The sequence below is a fragment of the Stomoxys calcitrans genome, chromosome 4, assembly GCF_963082655.1.
Source record: "Stomoxys calcitrans chromosome 4, idStoCalc2.1, whole genome shotgun sequence".
Lineage (NCBI taxonomy): Eukaryota > Metazoa > Arthropoda > Insecta > Diptera > Muscidae > Stomoxys > Stomoxys calcitrans.
In genome coordinates this window covers 135,072,538-135,097,800 of record NC_081555.1, presented here as the reverse complement: position 1 = coordinate 135,097,800, position 25,263 = coordinate 135,072,538, and the positions used below count along the sequence as shown (strand labels likewise).

The following is a 25,263-nucleotide window of genomic DNA, read 5'->3' as shown; positions in this document are numbered from 1 at the left end:
CTAAACCTTATTCAATGAATCCTGACGTATAGTGGACTTCACAAGAAAAATTATACTCAGCTGTTTGCTGTATATTACCGTTTTGTAATATCATGGATAGGAAACAAACTTTTTGTTAAAATATCAAGTTAAAAATACTTTTATATCTGATTCACTTATATTTCATGCGTTTTGTTGCTGCCCTACTAGCATGATATCGATAGCAAACTTTTAAACTCGTCAAAATCACACTACGTTGGCACTAACTAAAGTTCAACATTTTTGGTTGGCAACGCGCTCATATGATGTTCTATGTTCTACAGGGCCCCAACCTCCCCCATCCACACCCCCCCACCCAAAAGGGTAAAAGAAAAATATATTTTCAACCCCCCAATCGTTGTCTTCCATTTTCGTGTTGTTCGCTTGCAGAACGAGAAAATTTTTGTTGCGATGTTTTAAAACAAATCGCCTTTAATTTTATTAAGGAAAATTAAGCGAAAAACCCAAACAACAAAACAAGTGCAATGTAAAGTGTGCGAATTAATGGAGCAATTAGATAAATCGGAGGCAGAAATTGTCAACAAAATTTACACGCAGGTGCGTATGGGCACGCAGACGTGACAGCAACGGGTCAACTGGGCCTGCTTGCTCCGTGCAAAAAGTAATAACCATATTTTTCATAATGTGTGTAATGGGAAGAAAATTCCCAAGGTGGAAACTCAAATGCCCCGTAAGGAAATTATGGATAAGACCCAAAAGTCAAAGTGCGCACTAGATGGGGACTCTCAAAATTTTGGAATAATGGCCCACAAACGAATTCCATTAAATTTGTATATATGTATGGGTGTGTATGGCTAAGGATATATTTTCCTGGTACTTTTTGTTTTTTTTTTGGCCAAGATTCCTTTTTGGTGAAAAATCGAAATGTTTTGTGTATCTATTTGCTGCTGCGAACGCCGTCATTGTATATTTTTGCTTGTTGTTTGTGTTTGTGCCTTTGGATGTTTTGACCACACCACTTACTAACGTTGAGGGTGTTTTTGGGAGCAGCCCAGCACCAGCACCCCTGTTTGTTAACTCTTACCTACAGTTGTTGATGTTATGCTGTGTTTCCTACATTTCTGGCATTTAGACTGTGATGTGCAAATTGATGATTTATGATTTTCAGCAAGAGAGTCATATCTCAAAATCAAATTTTGTTTTCACATTTGACTTTTAGTTAAATATATGAAGAAATTGTGTGCCCGTTTTTTTAACTTTTAACAAACTCCATGTAAGAGGTCTTACTAAATACCTAGGTTGTGTGTGGAGTTTGCTGTTTCTTTTTTCCTTTTTGACATGTGATGCTCTAGCATAAAATCCTGCGTCTCGTTGCTGTTTTGTATCCATGTTTGTACATATGACTATACATATGTACAAACATACAGATATGTGCAATTTTTGATTGATTTATTCTGTATAGTTTTCAATATTTGATTACCTCAGCAAAGTGTAGTAAATTAGCTATAGTTTATAATTCCAGTTGGGCCATCTTTTTCATTTCTTAATTTTTTTTTGGTATATGGCAAAATGAATTTTGGTCTGACGTGGCTTCTAAGTAAATACATATACATAGGTGTATATGGTAGAATTTAACTTTTTTTGAAATCAGTTGAATTTGTAACCGCCATTTGTTTATTGTCTGCCAACAAAATCACCAACTGGCTGTCAATAGGACAATGTCAATGGCAAAGTTGATATGAATTGAATTTGTTGGCCTTGCCTAACAATTGTCACAAACTATTCTTAATAAAACACATGTATGTATAGCCTATTCCATAAGTCGCCAGTGTTAAGTGTTAAAATTAATTCTCTTTACCCAAGGCAAGCGTTGAGCTGATGATGTGTATGGTCTTGTATTTGACTATGGAATGAATATCATTCGTTGTTGATGAGTTGATGCGCGATATTTTGTCTTGCCACCAAATTCCGCACATACATCCATTGCGAATGTCCCATTTCTATGCATGCTCAATGCAAGCTCCGTCTCTGGGCTTGTGTTATTTCACAAAATACAACAAGACAAAGTGGCAGGGACTGGCAGACGGACGAGCTGTTGGACGGGCTGGCGGGTGGACGGACATGTGGCAAACAAATACATCAGTATTTCATTTATGAATGACTTGGCGGCCTTAAGGACGGACATGCCAAGCCAATTGTTTGTAAGAGAACATATGATGCATACAATTGTTTTTGTTATGATTGTGCTCGTGTTGTTATTCTCATTTGTTTACATTTTCATTGTAGTAAGGATCAGCGCTGGCGCTGTTTGCCCCAATTAGTTTTTACTAAATTGTCTTAGTGCAAGAAATCCCGCCAAAATTAAGGTGTAGAAAGTGTCTCTATGATAACTATGAATTTTGGAATAAAAAAATTTTCGAAAAAAAAATATTCCTTTATGAAGCAAAATACAAGGAATAGTGTAAAAGGAGGGTAGCCAATTGCTGGAAATTGAAATATATAGACCAGAACATCTTTTCACTAGAATTATGGTAGCAATAATTCATTTAAAATCTGATTTCAGTTTTGGCTTACTTTAAGCCAACGCGATTGGGTCTACGACCGAAATTCTAGGCCTCTTGCGGGTTCAAATGCTAGTACCAGATGCACCCAAAATGATTTTGTACTGGAAACCGGGAAGAACGGAAAATACCTTTACATTTTATTAACTAATTTAATAATTTGATTTCCTTTCTGAGTCGAGATTTTATTAGGCTGATCTCTTCGTGCCTATCCGTCTGTCCCTATGCCAGCTGTTAACGCGCTACAGACTTTTAAAATAAAGATTTTAATTTGAAACAGAATTGATTTACCAACACATCACTGGTATATATTTTGAACGGACCCTATTGCGATATACCTCCCTAAAAGACTAAACTCCTGATTTAATGTCTTTAACTGCTAGAGAGCCTTTTTATACCCTCCACCATAGGATGGGGCATAGTAATTTCATCATTCCGTTTTGTAACACATGGAAATATTGATCAGAGAACCAACAAAGGGAGATTGGAACGTTTGTGGCCACATTTTCATGTGGAGTTGGCGATGCTCGCCAAGCTCTTGTAGGTGAGCAAACTCGTTGCGGCCTAAAGGACTGATCGCCGGGGAACAGGGTGGCCATTGGTTATTAAAATGTGCCAATAATCCGCCTTGTCATATCGAGCATCATAGGCACTCAGCCACTATGCAAATGGCGGTGGCGCTCGGGCTCTCATTAAGACTCTCCGCTCGATACCGCTGATTGTCCGCGACTGTCGTTGCAGCTACTCCGTATAGAGCATTCCACTATCGGCAACCTGTGGACGTGCCTGGTAGCTCGCAGCTAAGCTTCTCATGACAGCAACGAACACCACACAGATCGGACCTCAATGTTCCAGCCTGTGTGGTGCTCACAGCTAACCCGGCCCATATCAGTCCATGTTTTGAAATAGCTGCGATATAGACCACCGTAGCGCAGAGGTTAGCATGTCCGCCTATGACGCTGAACGCCTGGTTTTCCAATCCTGACGAGACCATCAGAAAAATTTTTCAGCGGTGGTTTTCCTCCCTGCTGACAACATTTGTGAGGTACTATGCCATGTAAAACTTCTCTCCAAAAAGGTGTCGCACTGCGGCACGCCGTTTGGACTCGGCTATAAAAAGGAGGCCCCTTATCATTGAGCTTAACCTTGAATGGGACTGCTACGGAGGCCACCGTAGCGCAGAGGTTAGCATGTCCGCCTATGACACTGAACGCCTGGGTTCGAATCCTGGCGAGATCATCAGAAAAAATTTTTAGCAGTGGTTTTCCCCTCCTAATGCTGGCGACATTTGTGAGGTACTATGCCATGTAAAACTTCTCTCCAAAGAGGTGTCGCACTGCGGCTCGCCGTTCGGACTCGGCTATAAAAAGGAGGTCCCTTATCATTGAGCTTTAACTTGAATCGGACTGCACTCATTGATATGTGAGAAGTTTGCCCCTGTTCCTTAGTGGAATGTTCATGGGCAAAATTTGCAATTTACTCATTGATAAGTGAGAAGTTTGCCCCTGTTCCTTAGAGGAATGTTCATGGGCAAAATTTGCAATTTTGCCATATAAACCGATCTTGGATTTTGACTTCTAGTGGGCACAATTCTTATCCGATTTTGCTGAAATTTTTGCTGAAGGTGCTTTGTTATGATTTCCATTCCAACAACTGTGCCAAATATGGGTTAAATCGGTTCATAACCTATTATAGCTGCCACATTAACCGATATTCAGGGTTAACTTCTTGAGCGTCTGGAAGGCAAAATTACCACCCGATTTGGTTGAAATTTTGCATATAGGCTTCTCCTATGACTTTCAACATACGTGTTAAGTATGACCCGAATCGTTCTATATACAGCTCCCTTATAAACCGAACTCCTGTTTACACTTCTTGAGTCCCATAGAGGACGCAATTCCTTTCCGATTTGGTTGAAATTGCTTCTACTTTTGTCTTTAACAACTAAGTATGGCCCGAATCGGTTCATGTTGTTGTTGTAGGAGTTTGTTGTGTTCTATATTTCGTCTGTTTGATTTTGTTGAGTGTCAAGACCCAGGAATTCTGCGACTAAGATGGGGTGCGTCCACAGGGATCTGGGTCTGATTCGGGTGGGTCTGGCTGGGCAGTTTAACAGGTGACGTGTATCGTGTGGTCCCTGGTTACAACCGGTACATACATCTTGCACGCCGGTATCAATCCTTGCTCTGTAGAAGTTGAGACGGCTGCATCTGCCGGAACATAATTGAACCAGAACAAGTCTGATTTGCCGGGTGAGGTCAATTTCTTTAGGTGCAATGGGAGGCGGTCGTTCTTCAAGGACTACATTAAGCCGGTAGCTATTTACCGCATCTGCTACCGTGTCAGCATGAATGTTGTCTGGAGCCTTCAATCTGCTCTGCCAAAGCCATGCCACGCTGGTCGTTACCTAGGGGAGAATGCCATGAACTGTGATGCGCATTAAAGTCCTCTAGAAACAGACAACTATGGCCAGATAGTTACTCACTTCTGTCGGTGTTGTAATAATAATAAACAATAAACACGTTGTATAGCTCTATCTCGGCAGTACCTGACCAGACTGCTATCCCCATGCACTCCATGTAGGGGTCACTAGCGCCAGGCGCAGGTGAGATGCGTCTATATTGCACGGAATGGTGTATAACGAAGACCAATCCCTCACCTCCATTCATTGAACGATCCTTACATAGCACATTCTATCCGTGACAACTGTGCTAGCTGCAGGTGTTGGTCAGCTTTGTCTCCTGGATCATTGCGACCAATATGTTCTTCCGACTCATAAAATCGATAATCTCATCGATCTTGACCAGTTGCAGTTCAGTTGCAAAAATGATACACTTCCCGGCACTGGCCTGGCAATATTGGGGCCGGGATGCTGCACCGACATGTAGTCGGTGCATGCAGTCGATGGAGGCGGTTCTAGCATACCGAACAGAACCAGGGTCCGGAGTTCTTTTCCATCCCGTCACGGACCAGAAACGTGCAGAGAAGGCACTTCGGGATGTACCTCTCCCACGACGAAAAAAGATGAACACGTACACTAAGGCGGCAGCCCTTGTCGATGAAGGATTCCATTGGGGCAATCCGGTGCGTACAACCGGCTGTCATGGGAATGAGTTTAACATCTTCTCCGGGGATGACACAATCCATATCGTTTTCGCTAGGGGGAATGAAAGGGCAGATAATTTGGCCGTGAAGGCCGTCACTTAACTTGGTTAATCCGAAAACCTTTCGGATTAAGGTAGTCAATGGAGGCGGTTCTAGCATACCGAACAGAACCAGGGTCCGGAGTTCTTTTCCATCCCGTCACGGACCAGAAGCGTGCAGAGAAGGCACTTCGGGATGTACCTCTCCCACAACGAAAAAAGATGAACAAGTACACTAAGGCGGCAGCCCTTGTCGATGAAGGATTCCATTGGGGCAATCCGGTGCGTACAACCGGCTGTCATGGGAAAGATTTTAACACCTTCTCCGGGGATGACACAATCCATATCGTTTTCGCTAGGGGAAATGAAAGGGCAGATAATTTGGCCGTGATGGCCGTCACTTAACTTGGTTAATCCGAAAACCTTTCGGGGAGAAGCAGGCCGTAGCTGACGATCGTATGGGGAGATCCGGACAGTGAAAAGACGAGTCTAATACTGAAGGGAAATAGGTAGGAGGTCAGTTTGGTTTCAATGTCATTACGAGACACATAAGACTACGAGTGCAATTATGCAGAATAGGTGCGGTAAGCGATTGCGTGTGAAGGGCATGCGGGGAAGATGATGAGACGTTGGAGCATTTCCTATGCAACTGCCCGGATTTTAAGGCTAACAGACTCCGGGAGTGGAGTGGAGGACAATAAGGGATTTTGTGAGTAGCACGTAATCCGATGTTGTTGTTGTAGCAGTGTTGTACACTGAGGTGGCAGCCCTTGCCGAAGAAAGACTCAATCGGGCCAATCCGGTACGTACAACCGGCTGCCATGGGATTGTATCATTCAGCTTAAACTTGTATGATAGCAAGTTTAAATTTACCAGTGAGCATTCCATTAAGGAATAGGAGCAGACTTTTCACGCTGGCCTTAATCGGAGACCACCCATTGTTATAAAGAAATATTTCGGCTTTTCTTTAATGGAATGTTCTTGGAAAAAATTTACATTTGATTAGCCGATGGCTTAGGGTGTGTTGTTGTTGTTGCAGCCACATTTGCATGTGGAGGTGACAATCCTCGTACCAGTTTAAAGGACCGATCGACCAATATTGAGCATTATTTATGCAAGAGCCGGTGTTGCCCGGCCTCGCATTGTCCGCTTAGATTTAGGGGTATGTTCGTAGTTGCATGTGGTATGTTAATATCCGCACTTTCTTTTCCACCTTACCTTACCTAACTGAAATTTATAACAGTTATTGTTATAGTAACTCTGAGTCCCAGACTGTGTGGTCCTCACAGTAATCCGTTCCAGAACGTAGGTTGTTTTTGTTGTTGTAAACGTGTGTTGTTTAGTCTATCTATCGTCTGCTTTGTTTTGTTGAATATCTGAATGTATCCAGAGTGATCTGGTCCTGAGTCGAGTGGGTCTGGCTGGACAGACCCAATTATGTCACATTAGGGATACACATCCTGCACAGCATGGTATTATTTCATGCCCTGTATGAGTTGAGGCGGCTGCATTTGCCGGAACCACTTTGGTTTGCCGGGGGAGGTTAATTCTTCAGTTGTGATGGGTAGGGGTCGTTCTCCATGGACAATATCCCCGCGGAAGATATTCCCCGCATCTGGTACAGTGTCTGCATGAATATTTTTCAGCCCCAATTAATATGCCGCTTGATCTAGAAGTTCTCCCTTGTAGCGATAATCTATCACTCTATATCATCAAGATCCACCTTAAGGCTTCGGGGTGGTCCATACCCATCCACAAGATGATTATTTCGATGGTCCCTACAATAAAAGCCCAAAAAGTTATTGCTTAGACAGCATGTAGTTATCTTTGTCTCCTGATGAAGGCGGTCCACGTGATAACTGAGGAGACAGTTGCTCGCAGTTCGAAGAGGGGCATTATGGCAGATCTAAATATTATTCTACTGCGTGTCACATAGTTGACGAGACCACACTGGCGCTGCATAACTTACCACTGAACGGCCAATTGCAATCAGGTTTCTTTGCCAGCACCCCAAGTGCTACCGGCAAGTGACTTGAGGACCTTTTTTCTATTTCTGACCTATTTCTAAGCCGCAATTGTTATCCCATAAGGCTAACACAATTTTGTACGTAGCGTTCTGTTACGACTTCTAACAAAGGTGCCAAGTACGGTTCTAATAAGTCTTTAAGCTGATATTGTTGAAGTTGTCCCGATCATTTGAGAACCATTCTATGGCATAATTTTAAATATTTTTTCGTTTCATGTTTTCGTAGAAAGAGAATTTAGTCCTAGTAACCTAAAGACAAAATTTCAATGAAATTTTCTCTAAAGACAAAATTTCAATGAAATTTTCTCTAAAGACAAAATTTCAATGAAATTTTCTCTAAAGACAAAATTTCAATGAAATTTTCTCTAAAGACAAAATTTCAATGAAATTTTCTCTAAAGACAAAATTTCAATGAAATTTTCTCTAAAGACAAAATTTCAATGAAATTTTCTCTAAAGACAAAATTTCAATGAAATTTTCTCTAAAGACAAAATTTCAATGAAATTTTCTCTAAAGACAAAATTTCAATGAAATTTTCTCTAAAGACAAGATTTCAATGAAATTTTCTCTAAAGACAAAATTTCAATGAAATTTTCTCTAAAGACAAAATTTCAATGAAATTTTCTCTAAAGACAAAATTTCAATGAAATTTTCTCTAAAGACAAGATTTCAATGAAATTTTCTCTAAAGACAAAATTTCAATGAAATTTTCTCTAAAGACAAAATTTCAATGAAATTTTCTCTAAAGACAAAATTTCAATGAAATTTTCTCTAAAGACAAAATTTCAATGAAATTTTCTCTAAAGACAAAATTTCAATGAAATTTTCTCTAAAGACAAAATTTCAATGAAATTTTCTCTAAAGACAAAATTTCAATGAAATTTTCTCTAAAGACAAAATTTCAATGAAATTTTCTCTAAAGACAAAATTTCAATGAAATTTTCTCTAAAGACAAAATTTCAATGAAATTTTCTCTAAAGACAAAATTTCAATGAAATTTTCTCTAAAGACAAAATTTCAATGAAATTTTCTCTAAAGACAAAATTTCAATGAAATTTTCTCTAAAGACAAAATTTCAATGAAATTTTCTCTAAAGACAAAATTTCAATGAAATTTTCTCTAAAGACAAAATTTCAATGAAATTTTCTCTAAAGACAAAATTTCAATGAAATTTTCTCTAAAGACAAAATTTCAATGAAATTTTCTCTAAAGACAAAATTTCAATGAAATTTTCTCTAAAGACAAAATTTCAATGAAATTTTTTCTAAAAACAAAATTTCAATGAAATTTTCTCTAAAGACAAAACCTGATATAGCACCCATATAAACCGAATTCCCGATTTGATTTCTTGAAAAATTTCTTTGTGTTTATGAAAATTTTAATTAATTTAATGAAAACACACTAATTAAACGCGTTCATTTATGGAATGAAGCATTTTTCAGTGTACATATAAAAAAATTTTCATAAAAGTATTATGAGATTTTATCATTGATATTTCAAAAAAGAACCCCTGAAAAATATGTGTTTTCACCTGTGAAAAACGAATATAGTACCAGCCTTAAAGATAAAATTGTTTAAAACAAAAGAATCAATCTTATGCTCAATTGTATAAAGATCACTGGGTATAAAAACTTTTTTTCTTTTAATGTGTTTTGGAGGTAACATGGGAATAACATTAGCCATATGGTGCCCTTGATTACAACAATTTTGATAACATAAAAAGCGAGAAAAAAAAAACGATTTTAGGCTTATCTCTATCAAACAAAGAGAAATCAAATCAACCCTTCCAAAAATTACAACCCTCAACTACAGCGGCGGTATATTTTACATGGATTCTCTCTGTTACCCCCCTCAATGGTGGCAGTACAGTTCCAATCAGAACTTTTTTGCTTGGGGGGAATTCGAGATATACAATGCGCGTGTGTATGTGTTAGCCGCTAAAGTAGGGAATTTTTTTCCAACCACACTACGCACACTCTTGCCGCTTCGGTTGCATGCATGCATGCTATGGCAGGCTGTCAGACAGCCCGCCTGCCAACCAGTCCGTCAGCCGTTCACCTCATCCCTATGCAGGGGGGTTTCATTTTGTACATGCGCCGCTTACCTTTCCTCTGGTCGTTTGGAAAAAAGCCAAAACAGGCGCACACATTCTCACTCGAAACCGAACAATTTGGTGTGGTTCTACTTTCGAGTCTGTTTCATTATGAAAATAAACAATAAAACAAGAACGAGAACGAAACTGAAACTGAAAATGAAAACAGCCGCAAACGTTAAGTAAAACAAAATAATAATAAAAAAAAAGAAAATTGATGATTACAGCACAAGTGCATTATATTTTTCTTATACTTTTTTTTGTATTGATTTGTTGCTGGGTTGTTGTTTGTTTTATTTAATATTGTTTTTCATTTCATGTTCATCTTTTGTATTTATTCATTTATTTTAGTGAAGGTGGTTATTAGAGAGTGTTTCTTTGAGGTTCTATTGTTGTAAAGAACGAAAACTTTATGGGAAAAAATTCTTTAAGAAAAATTTGTAAATTTTTAAGAAAAACCAAAAAAAAAAATGGTAAGTTCGACTGGGCCGAATCTTATGGATTCTGCTACAATATGGGAGCTATATCTAGTTATAGACCGAATTTGGCCGTACTTGGCGCAGTTGTTGAGAGTCATAACAGAACACTTTATGCAAAATTTAAGCCAAATCGGATACAAATCGCGGCTTGTAAGGACTCAATAAGTCATATCAGGAAATCGGTTTGTATGGGAGCTATATCAGATTCTTGACCGACTTAGACCGTACTTGACACAGTTATTGGGAGTCTTAAAAGAACACCATGTGCAAAATTTTAGCCAAATCGGATGAAAATTGAGGCTTCCAGGGGCTCAGGAAATCAAATCGGGAGATCAGTTTATATGGGAGCAATATCAGGTTCTTGACCGATTCAGACCGTACTTGGCACAGTTGTTGGAAGTCATAAGAAAACACTATTTACAAAATTTAAGCCAAATCGGATGAAAATTGAGGCTTCAAGGGGCTCAAGAAGTCAAATCGGGAAATCGGTTTATGTGGGAGCTATTTCCAAATCTGAACCGATATGGCCCATTTGCAATCCCCAACGACCTATATCAATATTTAGTATCTGTGCAAAATTTCAAGCGGCTGGCTTTACGCGGTCGACTTCTATCGTGATTTCGATGGACGGACATGACTAGATCGAATCAATATGTCGAGACGATCAAGAATGTATATACTTTATAGGGTCCCAGATCAATATTTCCAGGTGTTAGAAAGGTAATGACTAGATCAGTATATACCATCCTATGGAGGTGGGTATAACAAACAAACAAAGCGCAACAATTTAATTTTTATACTCATCACCAAAGGATGTGGGTGTATATTCATTTTGTCATTCCGTTTGCAACACATTGAAATATCCATTTCCGATCCTATAAAGCATATATATTCTTGATCGTCGTAAAAATCTAAGACGATCTAGCCATGTTCGTTCGTCCTTCTGTTGAAATCATGCTACAGGCTTTAAAAATAGAGATATTGAGCTGAAATTTTGCACAGATTCTTTTTTGGTCCAGAAGCAGGTTAAGTTCGAAGATGGACTATATCGGACTATATCTTGATATAGCACTTATATAGACCGATCTGCCGATTTCATCGAAATTTTGTCTTTAGCGAAATTTTTATTGCAATTTTGTCTTTAGAGAAAATTTCTTAGAAATTTTGTCTTTAGAGAAAATGTTATTGAAATTTTGTTTTTGAAGAAAATTTCATTTCAAATTTGTCTTCAAAGAAAATTTCATTTCAGAGGAAATTTCATTAGCATTTTATCTTAAGAAAAAAATTCATAAAAATTTTGTCTTAAGAAAATTTTTATTGAAATTTTGTCTTTCTTTAAGATGTTTCCCACCAATGTTCAATGTGAATTTTGTCTTAGGATTTTAAAGGAAAGCCACATTTATTTTCCGATTTTGCTGAAATTTAGGCTAGTCGACATCCGTCTTCTATATAGCCCAGATCCGTCCAGATTTGGATATAGCTTCCATATAGACTGATCTCTCGATTTAAGGTCTTGGGCCCATAAAAGTTGCATTCATTGTCCGATTTTGCCAAAAATTGGGGACAGTGAGTTGTATTAGGCCCCTCGACATCTTTACGCAATTTGGCTTAGATAAGTCCACATTTGGATATAGCTGCCATATAGACCGATCTCTCGATTTAAGGTCTTGGGCCCATAAAAGTCCCATTTATTGTCCGATTTTGCGAAAATTTGGGACAGTGAGTTTTAATGGGCCCCTCGACATCTTGCTGCAATTTGGCCTAGATCAGTCCAGATTTAGATATAGCTGCCATATAGACCTATCTCTCGATTTAAGGTCTTGGACGCTTAAAAACCGCATTTATTGCCCGATTTCGCCGAAATTTGCGGCGGCGAGTTGTGTTAGGCCTTTCAACATTCTTCTCTAGATTTGGATACAGCTACCATTTATTGTCCGATTTCGCTGATTTTTAACATAGTGACCTATGTTAGGATTTTCGACATCCGTGTTGTATATGGTTCAGATCGGTCTATATTTGAATATGGCTACCAAAAGGGCCAATATTTTGTTGTACAAAATTAAAGAATGACTTGTACTTATTAGACCACTCAATGTCTGTGCCGAATTTGGTCCAAATCGAACTATATTTCGATATAGCCGCTATGGTGGCATACATTATGCATTTTTCACCGGATTATGACGAAAGGTGGTGGGTATCCAAAGCTCGGCCGGACCGAACTTAACGCCTATTTACTTGTTATATAACAGATTTCATTGAAATTTTGTCTTTACCGAAATTTTTATTGCAATTTTGTCTTTAGAGAAAATGTCATTGAAATATTGTCTTTAGAGAAAATTGCTTAGAAATTTAGTCTTTAGAGAAAATTTCTTAGAAATTTTCTCTAAAGACTAAGAAAATTTCTTAGAAATTTTGTTTGTAGAGAAAATTTCATAGAAATCTTGTCTATAGAGAAAATTTCATAGAAATTTTGTCTTTAGTGAAAATTTCATAGAAATTTTGTCTTTAGAGAAAATTTCATAGAAATTTTGTCTTTAGAGAAAATTTCATAGAAATTTCGTCTTTAGAGAAAATTTCATAGAAATTTTGTCTTTAGAGAAAATTTCATAGAAATTTTGTCTTTAGAGAAAATTTCATAGAAATTTTGTCTTTAGAGAAAATTTCATAGAAATTTTGTCTTTAGAGAAAATTTCATAGAAATTTTGTCTTTAGAGAAAATTTCATAGAAATTTTGTCTTTAGAGAAAATTTCATAGAAATTTTGTCTTTAGAGAAAATTTCATAGAAATTTTGTCTTTAGAGAAAATTTCATAGAAATTTTGTCTTTAGAGAAAATTTCATAGAAATTTTGTCTTTAGAGAAAATTTCATAGAAATTTTGTCTTTAGAGAAAATTTCATAGAAATTTTGTCTTTAGAGAAAATTTCATAGAAATTTTGTCTTTAGAGAAAATTTCATAGAAATTTTGTCTTTAGAGAAAATTTCATAGAAATTTTGTCTTTAGAGAAAATTTCATAGAAATTTTGTCTTTAGAGAAAATTTCATAGAAATTTTGTCTTTAGAGAAAATTTCATAGAAATTTTGTCTTTAGAGAAAATTTCATAGAAATTTTGTCTTTAGAGAAAATTTCATAGAAATTTTGTCTTTAGAGAAAATTTCATAGAAATTTTGTCTTTAGAGGAAATTTCATTGAAATTTTAATCAGAGGAAATTTCATAGAAATTTTGTTCAGAGGAAATTTCATAGAAATTTTGTTCAGAGGAAATTTCATTAGCATTTTTTCTTTAGAAAAAAATTCATAAAAATTTTGTCTTTAGAAAATTTTCAATGAAATTTTGTCTTTCTTTAAGATGTTTAAATTTCCCACCAATGTTCAATGTGCATTTTGTCTTAGGATTTTAAAGAATAAACTAAGACAAGAGGCTATTAGTATATCTTAAGAATAGCCGCAGTGGGAGAGATAATCATAGCCACCACACACCAGGCCACGTACGCGCGCACGCCGCACAGCCGAGTAAAAAGAGTCATTGATCTGTCGCATTGTGCAATATTCTAAAAAAGAAAATACCTACAAGCAGACGAAAAATCAAAACTTTTTGGATTATTCCGTTTTGTTTTCTTATCAAATGTGGAATGTGGCGCACATGAGCAGATACTATAAACGCGAGAAAAGAGCGGTCATAGAGAGCTCTTGCAAGTACGTATGTATGTACCTGAATTTTTATTTTTGTTGATTGATTCTTCTACTGATTATAAAGTACCCAACTCCCTATAATGTTTCAAAGAATGTATGCAGGTCTGTTCGTTTTTCTTTTTTTTAATTTTGGTCAAAGCCCAGATAGCAATTTTCTTTGATTCATCTGGAAATTTGGCATAGATAACTACTTTTTGGTCTAGTGACAAAGCCTGTGAAAACTGTTTTGAATACTGAAATCCAGAATATTTAACATAATTTAATAGTGTAAAACAAAGAAAATATTATTAATTGTTTACCAATAGGTATATATGTATAAGAGTAATGTACAGAAAACTTGGTTTCATGCTGCATGGTGTTATATGTATGTGCGAGTATGTATATTATCTGACTCGTGCCAAACATGGGGTGTTTTGGTTTACAATCATAAATCTCATGCAATACTCTTTCTATCCACAGAGTGTTGTTGTTAACAGCGCATACATTTAGTTTAGTTTGCTTCGATACAAAAGAAAAGCTAATGCCAACGGCCACTGTCGTATACATATTTTTTTTTTTGTTTTGGAAAAATACGCGCAGGGACATGACCAAACAACTTTTAAGGGTGCAGTGCATGCGTGTATTATGGGCTGAGTCTCAATGAGTGTGTGTGACAGACCGTGTGTCACATTTGAATCATTAGCAAGTGCAAAGTGTAATAAGGAAAAACAGACAAAACCACCCCAAGTAGACTAGCACAACTTTTGACAGGGTTGGAGTAGGTGGTGGTAGAAAAGAAAGCATTCGTTTGTATTGTTAAGACGACAAGTTACACCATGAGTTGGTAATGGGGTGGCGTGGGGTGGTAAAAACAAAGCTTAATGGTGGTGGCAATTGTTGGTTGCTCTCTCTTTCTCTCGTTTCGGTTGAATTTAATACTCGTGCCGTTGTGTTTAGGGTTACCCTTCTTGCAGAATAATTTTAAATCAAAAAATTAATTAAAGTAAAAAATACAACTAAAATAATTTTAATTAACTTTTTCATACAATCGCATGTTGTTAATGTCTTAGAAATTGAAATTGAAAATAAAAAAAGCTGCCAAAAGAGTAAGTTTTCAATGTAAGCATATTGCAGCCAATACTGTTTAAAATAAAAAAAGTGTAATTTTTATACCCTCAACCATAGGATGGGGGTATACTAATTTCGTCATTCTGTTTCCAACACCTCGAAATATGCGTCTAAGACTCCATGAAGTATATATATTCTTGATTGTCATGACATTTACTCGTCTGTCCGTTCGTCTGTCTGTCGAAAGCACGATAACTTTCGAAGGAGTAAAGCTAGGCGTTTGAAATTTTTCACAAAATACTTTTTATTAGTGTAGGTCGGTTGGGATTGTAAATGGGCCAAATCGGTCCATGTTTTGATATAGCTGCCATATAAATCGATCTTGGGTCTTGACTTCTTAAGCCTCAAGAAGGCACAATTCTCTTCCGATTTGACTGAAATTTTGCACGTGGTGTTTTGGTACCACATCCAACCACTGTGCTTAGTATGGTTCAAATCGGTTCATGACATCTACTATGCAAATGGTCGAAATCGGTTCAGATTTACTTATCGCTCCCATATAAAGCTTAATTTTTTCAGCTATTACCTTTTTGGCCACACTAATTTAAACAGCTCACTTACGTTTCGTGTTTTGTTTCACTGTCGAACATCTTCAGTTTGGTCTATAATTTAACCATGAATCGCCATAGAAACGAACAACGCTTGCAAATTATTGAATTTTATTATCACACTGCGTGCTCTGTTAAGTAATTTCATCGCGCGCTTCATCCATTGAGCGACGAAGCTCATTTTTGGCTCAATGGGTACGTAAATAAGCATAATTGCCGATTTTGGAGAGAAGATCAGCCAGAAGCTTTGCAAGAGCTACCAATGCATCCAGAAAAAGGTCACAGTTTGGTGAGGTTTATGTGCTGCTGGCAACATTGGACCGTACTTCTTCAAAGGTGATGCGAATCGTAACGTAACGGTGAATGGTGACCGCTATCGTGAGATGATATCCAACTTTTTTTGTCCAAAATGCAAGAGCTTGACTTGCATGACGTGTGGTTTTAACAAGATGAGATGATATCCAATTTTTTTTTGTCCAAAATGCAAGAGCTTGACTTGCATGACATGTGGTTTTAACAAGACGGTGCCATATGCCACACAGCACGCATAACAATGGACTTATTGAAACGCGAGTTCGGTGAATATTTTATTTCATGTTCGGGGCCGGTCAATTGGCCGAAAATGGGACAGCAGTAACTTGTTGCTAAAACAGTAGACATTTTCTGACAGTGTTTGCCGATATCAGCAAACTAATTTTTCTGGGTGTACTTCCACTTGCTCTACATTTACAAATATAAGCAGAAAATGTACATTGTTACAAAACTTTTAAAATTAAAATCTGAATTCTTGTTAAAATAGTCAAATTATTTCAACTATATTAACATGCTATTTTGATGCAAAAATTTATACAAACCATAAATGACACTTACACCAAAATCAGTTTCGCTCTCATTTCATAACGGTACATGGTACGGCTCTGATATTTGGAGAGGATACGTAATTCGTAATAATATCCTCTCTCGATATTCATTAAAAAACAAAAATCGAAAAAATGTCGTTTACATCATTTACGCGGGAAGGTCCCGATATGTAAATTAACGGTCATTTTCACAAAACTTAATGAAGCCTTAAAATAGATTTATTTTACATTTCTTTAAAGGAAATCTGTCAAATAACCTTATTTCAAATCTACATTAAGTTTTATGAATACCGGTGTGAGTAATTAATTACAATTCAATATGCCTACCTAGGTATTTAAATAAATCCAAAATAATTATAGGGAACAACAATATTAAACTTGCCAATAAAAAAAAATTGCAGCGGCAACTCTACTTGTAAATCTATTCTAAAGTCTGTTTGTCCGTCTGTCATCGCTCGTTTTACCCTCCTGTGTTCGATAATGAGAGATGTGTGCGTGTGTGTGTGGACATGCATTGCTCGCTGGCTGGATGGGCTGGTGCGCGCCCGGCCAGCCCGTCAGCCAAGTGCAAATGCTGACGATGTTGCTGTTGTTCGATGTGACGACCGACTGTGTTGTTTTGTATTGATTTTTATTATTGTTTGTCTTGTTGTACATTTTATGCTTTCTTTCTTTCTCGCTCTCACTCTTATTATTACACTCACTGAAAATGAAAACGACGACGACGCAGACGGGGAAAACTGTTATGCTCCTGCTCAGTCGGTGGGGTGGTTCGTTGAAGTATAGAAGTGATTTTTTCTCGCTTGCACAGCGGCAATGCGTTTGCGTTAAAGTTTCAAAAATAGAATAAGAACAACACCATATATACAATATTTAATTAAAAAAATATTATTCAACAAAAATACAAATAATAATGTGCTCATGAGAAATTAAAGGCAAATACAATTTATGAATAGCTATAATTGTAAGTTGAAAAAAAAAAAACAATGAAACCAAAACAAAAATTCCAACTAGAATTGTGATAAGCAAATAAGAGCGATTAAATTTTATGATAAGCAAAGAAATAAAAAAACAAAAAAAATTCATTTACGCAAGCGCAAATGGGTGTTTGTGAGTGTGTTGTAATAGTGGCCGTTGTCATTATAATCATTGCCGAAGTCGGTCGGCCCTGTTTTCCGATGTGTCTTAATTAAGTGCACCGACTTCTGATGACCTCATTTTGTTATCAAAATACCAACAATAAAAAATAAAAACAACAACAACAATGAAGAATTTATTTTCTATAAGGGCCCAAGAATTCATATTGTTGTTATAGCACTTTGGTATTTTAAGTTTTGTTTTTTCTTCCAAAACTTACAATGCGTTTTGAAAAGCTTTGAAGTTAATTACAATGATGACCTCCCAAATAGAATAACATTTGAATATTCTCTCTGGCTGTCATCAATGTACATTACTGTTATATTTCAAAAACTTGACTACCCCTCTCCCTCTCTTTGCATGTAGCGAGTATTGGAGACTTCGTGAACAAAAATAACAACAACAGAAAACCGAAACTTATTACATGTTTCGCCTAAATCGTCTATTATTAAAGTTTTCATAATTGGCAAAGGTAGAACGTGTCATTTGTTTATTGTATGCCATGAACAATACGAATGTCTACAGATGTGTCTCTTATAACCGAATATGAAATAGGTATTTTACAATGCTTTCTCATTTACAGAGAAAAGAAGAGCATATATAATTCCCTCTCATGGCGCACTGTGTGCTATTTGGGTCTTATTACAATTTGAAGTTAATTGATAAGCCGAAGCACATATGTATTGGAAAATGTGATTTTTCGAAAAACTGCACCATGCTATAGAATGAATTGGACCGTACTTGGCGCAATTGTTGAGAATCATAACAGAACACTATATGCAAAATTTCAGCCAAATCGGGAAAAAATTGCGGCTTGGAAGGGCTCAAGAAGTCAAATCGGGAGATCGGTTTATATGGGAGCTATATAATGTTCTTATCCAATTTGAACCGTACTTGGCACAGTTGGGTTGGGAATCATAACAGAAGACCATGTACAAAATTTCAGCAAAATCGGGCAAAAAAATGCGGCTTCCAAGGACTTTGGATGTCAAATTGTGAGATCGGTTTATATGGGAGCTATATCAGGTTCTTGACAGATTTATACCGTACTAGGCATAGTTGTTGGAACTCAAAATAGAAGACTATGTGCAAAATTTTAGCCAAATCGGATGAAAAGTTAAGTGAAAAGCTTCCAGGGGCTCGAGAAATCTAATAGGGAGATCGGTTTATATGGGAGCTATATCAGGTTCTCGACTGATTTGGATGGTGCTGGGCACAATTGTTCGAACTCATAACAGAACACTATGTGCAAAATTTCAGCCAAATCGGACAAAAATTGTGGCTGCCACGGGCTCAAGAAGTCAAATCGGGAACCTACCACCATGGATTCTGATAAAATATGGAAGGTATATCTAATTATAGACCGAATTGAACCGCACTTGGCGCAGTTGTTGAGAGTCATAACAGTACACTATATGTAAAATTACATCCAAATCGGAAAAATCGTGGCTTGGAAGGGCTCAATAAGTCAAATTGGGAGATCGGAGTCATAACAGAACACCATGTGCGAAATTTCAGCCAAATCGGACAAAAATTGTGGATTCCAGGGGCTCAAGAATTCTAATTGGGAGATCGGTTTATATGGGAGCTATCTTAGGTTCTTGATCGATTTGAACCGTATTTAGCACCGTTGTTGGAAGTCATAACAGGACCCTATGGGCCAAAAGTCACCCAAATCGGATGAAAAGTGAGGCTTCTCGAGAAGTCAAATATGGAAATCGGTTTATATGGGAGCTATGTCAGGTTCTCGACTGATTTGGATGGTGCTTGGCACAGTTGTTAGAAGTCACAACAGAACACTCAAGGGGGGCTTAAGGGGCTCAAGAAGTCAAATCGGGAGATCGCTTTATATGGGAGCTTTAACAGGTTCTTGACCGATGTGGACCGTACTTGGTACGGTTGTTGGAACCCATAACAGAACACTATGTGCAACATTTCAGCCAAATCGGACAAAAATTGAAATCGAAACGAGAAATCGGTTTATATGGAAGCTATATCCAAATCTGAATCGATGCGGCCCATTTGCAATCCCCAACGACCTACATCAATATAAAGTATCTGTACAAAGTTTCAAGCGGCTAGCTCTACGCGTCGACCGCTATCGTGATTTCGACAGACGGACAGACGGGCGGGCATGGCTAATTCTAATCAGAATTTCGAGACGATCAAGAATATATATACTTTATGGGATCCTAGATCAATATTTCGAGGTGTTATAAACGGAATGACTAGATTTGTAGACCCCCATCCTATGGTGGTTGGTATGGAAACCGAACTAAAGAACTATTCAAAAGTCCACTCTTATGTTCTTTTCAGTTTATGAGGCGACGCGGATTTAGATAATTTCAATTAAATTTTCTCTAAAGCCAAACTTTTAATGAAATTTTTCTGTAATCACAAAGTTCAACTGGTGTTTTCTGAATAAAAAGTTTCAATATTTCAAGGCAAGAATTCAATGTAATTTGTTGTGTTTCCAGAAAATTTCATTGAAATCTTGGATCTGAACCACTTTAGCCCCTTGCAAAATGAAAATTTTGCCTATGAACATTTCACTAAGGAACAGGGGTAAAGAAGTTGACAAATGCGATCCAGGGTGGAGGGCATTAATATTCCGATCGGCCGAACTTAGCTTAGTTTTTACTTGTTTATTGTTATGTTTTTTATTGTTGGGTGCAGGGTTGAGGAGTCGGAGTCGAAAAATTTTGCCTGGAGTCGAAGTCGAGATAATTTTCTCGACTCCGACTTCGAATCCGGACAAAGTAGTATAAAACGTCTTAAAAAAATTAATTATAAATATTTTTAGAATAAAAAAATTAAATGTTGTTATTTTTATACCTGACTGTTGTATTCAAATTTGCTGTTTTTAAATTCAAGCTCGAGGTCTTTTTGTTTTTTATTTAAATTAGTTGCCTCTGTTCCTTAATGGAATGGTCATGGGCAATTTTATTTTACCGAGCACCATAGGATAGGGGTATATTTATTTAGTTATTCCGTTTGCAGCACATCGAAATATAAATAAAAAAATTAAATCACTATAACGAAAAGTAGAATTATAAAATTTTTTAAATTTTTGTTTTGTAAAAAAATCACCAAAATTGAATAAGGGGATCAAGCGACAGACGCTATGGCAAACCTATTAAAAATATTAAAAACAAACAAAAGAAAATTATATTCCCCGTATTGCAAAAAAAAAAATTATAAAATTTTATAGTTATTGAGAATTTTTATAAAATTGTATTTGTCTGTTGGCGCTTTCTTTTTTGGTCTTAAATCTTAAGAAATTTGTCAAACGGATCACAGTGCTTTGTATACCAACCCTACTAGTGTAGGTTGCAAAGGGACCCTCCCCCTTACCCTCATTTTCGTAAATTCCAGATCTTGGACATGGTTGCACCGATTTAAGCGAAATTTTGTATGCCACCTTATGGTATCCGAAAAACACAACATTGGTATAAAGTTTTGGGGTCAAATAACATGGGGGGACGCCCCATCCCAAAACCCATCCAAACGGGCATATTTACCGATTGGGACAATATGGGTATCAAATGAAAGGTATTAAAGAGTAGAATATGAACTTGGCATAAAAATGCCACACCTCCCAACAGGACACTTTTACCGCGTTGGGCAATATGTATTTCAAATGAAAGTTATTTAAAAGTAGAGTACAAATATGACATAAAAATGTATTCCTTGGTGTCTGATTGGCCTCCCCACCCCCCAAAATCCCCCAGCAGGGTGGGATTGAGACAATATGGGACTCAAGTGAAACGTAGTTGGGAGTTAAATACGAATATGGTATTAAAAATTAGGTCCAAGTACTTAGGAGGCCGCCCAGGCCCAAAACCGCGTCAAAAGTAGTGCCCAAAACAAAAAGTTGTACCGATCGGGACAATTTGAGGCTCAAATAATAAAGGGTGATTTTTTTCAGGTTAGGATTTTCATGCATTAGTATTTGACAGATCACGTGGGATTTCAGACATGGTGTCAAAGAGAAAGATGCTCAGTATGCTTTGACATTTCATCATGAATAGACTTACTAACGAGCAACGCTTGCAAATCATTGAATTTTATTACCAAAATCAGTATTCGGTTCGAAATGTGTTCATTCACCGTAACGTTGCGTCCAACAGCATCTTTGAAAAAATACGGTCCAATGATTCCACCAGCGTACAAACCACACCAAACAGTGCATTTTTCGGGATGCATGGGCAGTTCTTGAACGGCTTCTGGTTGCTCTTCACTCCAAATGCGGCAATTTTGCTTATTTACGTAGCCATTCAACCAGAAATGAGCCTCATCGCTGAACAAAATTTGTCAAAATTTGAACACATTTCGAACCGAACACTGATTTTGGTAATAAAATTCAATGATTTGCAAGCGTTGCTCGTTAGTAAGTCTATTCATGATGAAATGTCAAAGCATACTGAGCATCTTTCTCTTTGACACCATGTCTGAAATCCCACGTGATCTGTCAAATACTAATGCATGAAAATCCTAACCTCAAAAAAATCACCCTTTAGGTATTTGGGAGTATAGTATAAATACGATATTTAAAATTAGGTCCAAGTACCTAGCGAGCTGTCCAAAGCCAAAAACCACCCAAAAATACCACCAAAAATAAAATTTGACCGATCGGGACAATATGGAACTTAAGTGAAAGGTTTTCGGGAGTGGAATGCCAATATGGTGTCAAAAATTGGATCCAAGTAATTAGGGCGTCGTCCCAAGAGTACCGACCAAAATAAAAAGCCGACCGATCGGGACAATATAGGGCCGTTAAGAAAGGTATTTTAGAGTAGAGTACGAATATGATATTAAAAATTGTATCCAAGTATCTAGGGAGCCTTCCCTAACGCAAAATCAAACGTGGACCGATCGGGACCATACGGGACTCCAATGAAAGTTATTCGAGAGTACGAATATGATTATCGAATATTAAAAATCGGGTGTAATTACCAAGGAGCCGCCCCAAAATCGTCCCAAGTGGGCATATTAGACCATCATGACAATACGGGACTCAAATAAAGGTTTTCAGGAGTAGATTACGAATATGGTATTAAAAACTGATATTCAAGTGGTTCGAGGGGTTGCCTACCCCTCAAAACACCTCACAAAATGTGAAATGTGAAATGTATATGGGGTTCAATAAAAGGAATTTGGTAGTGATAAACAAATTGTACTCGGGAGATACATATGGTAGTAAGTAAAAAATTTAGTTTTCGCGTGGTCCTAATGAATATGCAACTGAGAGCAGCGGGCCAGGTACAGCTATTTGTCAAAATTTAATTAGAAAGTTTTGTGAATATATTCATTTTGTCATTCCGTTTGCAACACATCGAAATATACATTTCCGACCCTATATCACCTTCTTTATCACCGTAAGACTATCTAGCCATGTCCGTCCGTCTGTTTGTTGAAATCACGCTACAGTCTTTAAAAATAGAGATATTGAGCTGAAACTTTCCACAGCTTCTTTTTTTTTGTCCATAAGCAGGTTAAGTTTGAAGATGGGCTATATCGAACTATAGCTTGATAAAGTCCCCACATAGACCGATTCGCCAATTTTGGGTCTTAGGCCCATAAAAGCCAGATTTATTATCCGATTTTGCCAAAATTTGAGACAGTGAGTTGTGTTAGGCCCTTCGACATTCTTCTTCAATTTCGTCCAGATCGGTCCAGATTTGAATATAGCTGCCCAAAAGACCGATCTCTCGATATAGGGCTTTGAGCCCATAAAAGGCTCATTTAAAATCCAATGTCGTCGAAATTTGCGTTAATTAAATTAATTAAATTAAGCCCCTCGACATACTTGTGCAATATGGCACAGATCGGTCCAGATTTGGATATAGCTGCCATATAGACTGATATATCGATTTAAGGTTTTGAGTCCATAAAAGGTGTATTTATTGTCCGATGTGGCCGAAATTTGGGATAGTGAGTTGTGTTGGGACCTTCGACATCCTTCTTCAATTTGGCCCAGATCGGTCTAGATTTGGATTTAGCTGCCATATAGACCGATCTCTCGATTCAAGGTTTTGGGGCCATAAAAGGCACATTTTTTGTCCGATTTCGTCGAAATTTGGGACAGTGAGTTGTGTTAGGCTCTTCGACATTTTTCTGCAACTTGCCCCAAATCGGTCCAGATTTGGATATAGCTGTCATATAGATCGATATCTCGATTTAAGGTCTTGGCCTCATAAAAGACGTATTTATAATCCGATTTCACTGAAATTTGACACAGTGACTTTTCAACATCCGTGTCGTATATGGTTCAGATCGGTTTATTTTTAGATATAGCTGCTAAGAAGATAAATATTTTGTTATTCACTATTGAACAATGACTTGTACATGGTATTTGGTCAAAATCGGAACATATTTCGATATAGCTGCTATGGGGCATAAGGTATGCATTTTTCACCGGATTTTGACGAAAGGTGGTTTATATAAAGGGTGATTTTTTTTGAGGTTAGGATTTTCATGCATTAGTATTTGACAGATCACGTGGGATTTCAGACATGGTGTCAAAGAGAAAGATGCTCAGTATGCTTTGACATTTCATCATGAATAGACTTACTAACGAGCAACGCTTGCAAATCATTGAATTTTATTACCAAAATCAGTGTTCGGTTCGAAATGTGTTCATTCACCGTAACGTTGCGTCCAACAGCATCTTTGAAAAAATACGGTCCAATGATTCCACCAGCGTACAAACCACACCAAACAGTGCATTTTTCGGGATGCATGGGCAGTTCTTGAACGGCTTCTGGTTGCTCTTCACTCCAAATGCGGCAATTTTGCTTATTTACGTAGCCATTCAACCAGAAATGAGCCTCATCGCTGAACAAAATTTGTCAAAATTTGAACACATTTCGAACCGAACACTGATTTTGGTAATAAAATTCAATGATTTGCAAGCGTTGCTCGTTAGTAAGTCTATTCATGATGAAATGTCAAAGCATACTGAGCATCTTTCTCTTTGACACCATGTCTGAAATCCCACGTGATCTGTCAAATACTAATGCATGAAAATCCTAACCTCAAAAAAATCACCCTTTATATACCCGAGGTCGTGGGCATCCGAAGTTCGGCCCGGCCGAACTTAACGGCTTTTTATTTGTTTTTGTTGTGTTGGAATTTTTGGAATCTTATAAATTGTAAAGATTGTTTTTCAAATTTTAATTTTTATAAAATTGGTTAAAAAAATGTTTAAGCTTTTTTTTTTAATTTTTTCTTTCTATATCAAATTTTGTCAGCAACTTTTTTGAATGAAAGTTTTATTTAATAATTTTTATTTATTCCTCTGGCCAATCACCTTTAAGTAAATTTATTTATATATTTTTAGTTTCGAACATCTTACAACCGTCTATCTAAAGCGAACATCTCTACATCTGTCAACGCCTACAACATATTTCTTCTATCTATAATATAAGACAAAGACCACAAAACGAATTAAGCCACTGGGAGGAAGACAAGGACGATACGAAGAGAAGAAGTGCAATAAACTAAACCAAAAATCATTTGTATTACTTTTAAGTGAAACGAAACCAAAGATTGGGAATAATCCCATAAGATAAGGAGAGGGCTGTCACGCACATAGTTGGGAAGCCCTTTTCGAAACCCCCCCCCCCCCCCAAAAAAA

General features: G+C 37.2%; 1 long non-coding RNA gene across 2 annotated transcripts; it reads left to right on the top strand.

The window, feature by feature from the left end:
• Positions 1–349: 349 nt before the first annotated feature.
• On the top strand, positions 350–25,248 carry LOC131996701 (uncharacterized). 2 transcript variants are annotated; one of them, XR_009397938.1, is made up of 2 exons: positions 350–576; positions 24,967–25,248. It is a non-coding gene; the product is annotated as an uncharacterized LOC131996701 (long non-coding RNA). The 2 variants fall into 2 exon arrangements; XR_009397937.1 differs by having other exon boundaries at positions 350–640.
• The last annotated feature ends 15 nt before the right edge of the window (positions 25,249–25,263 follow it).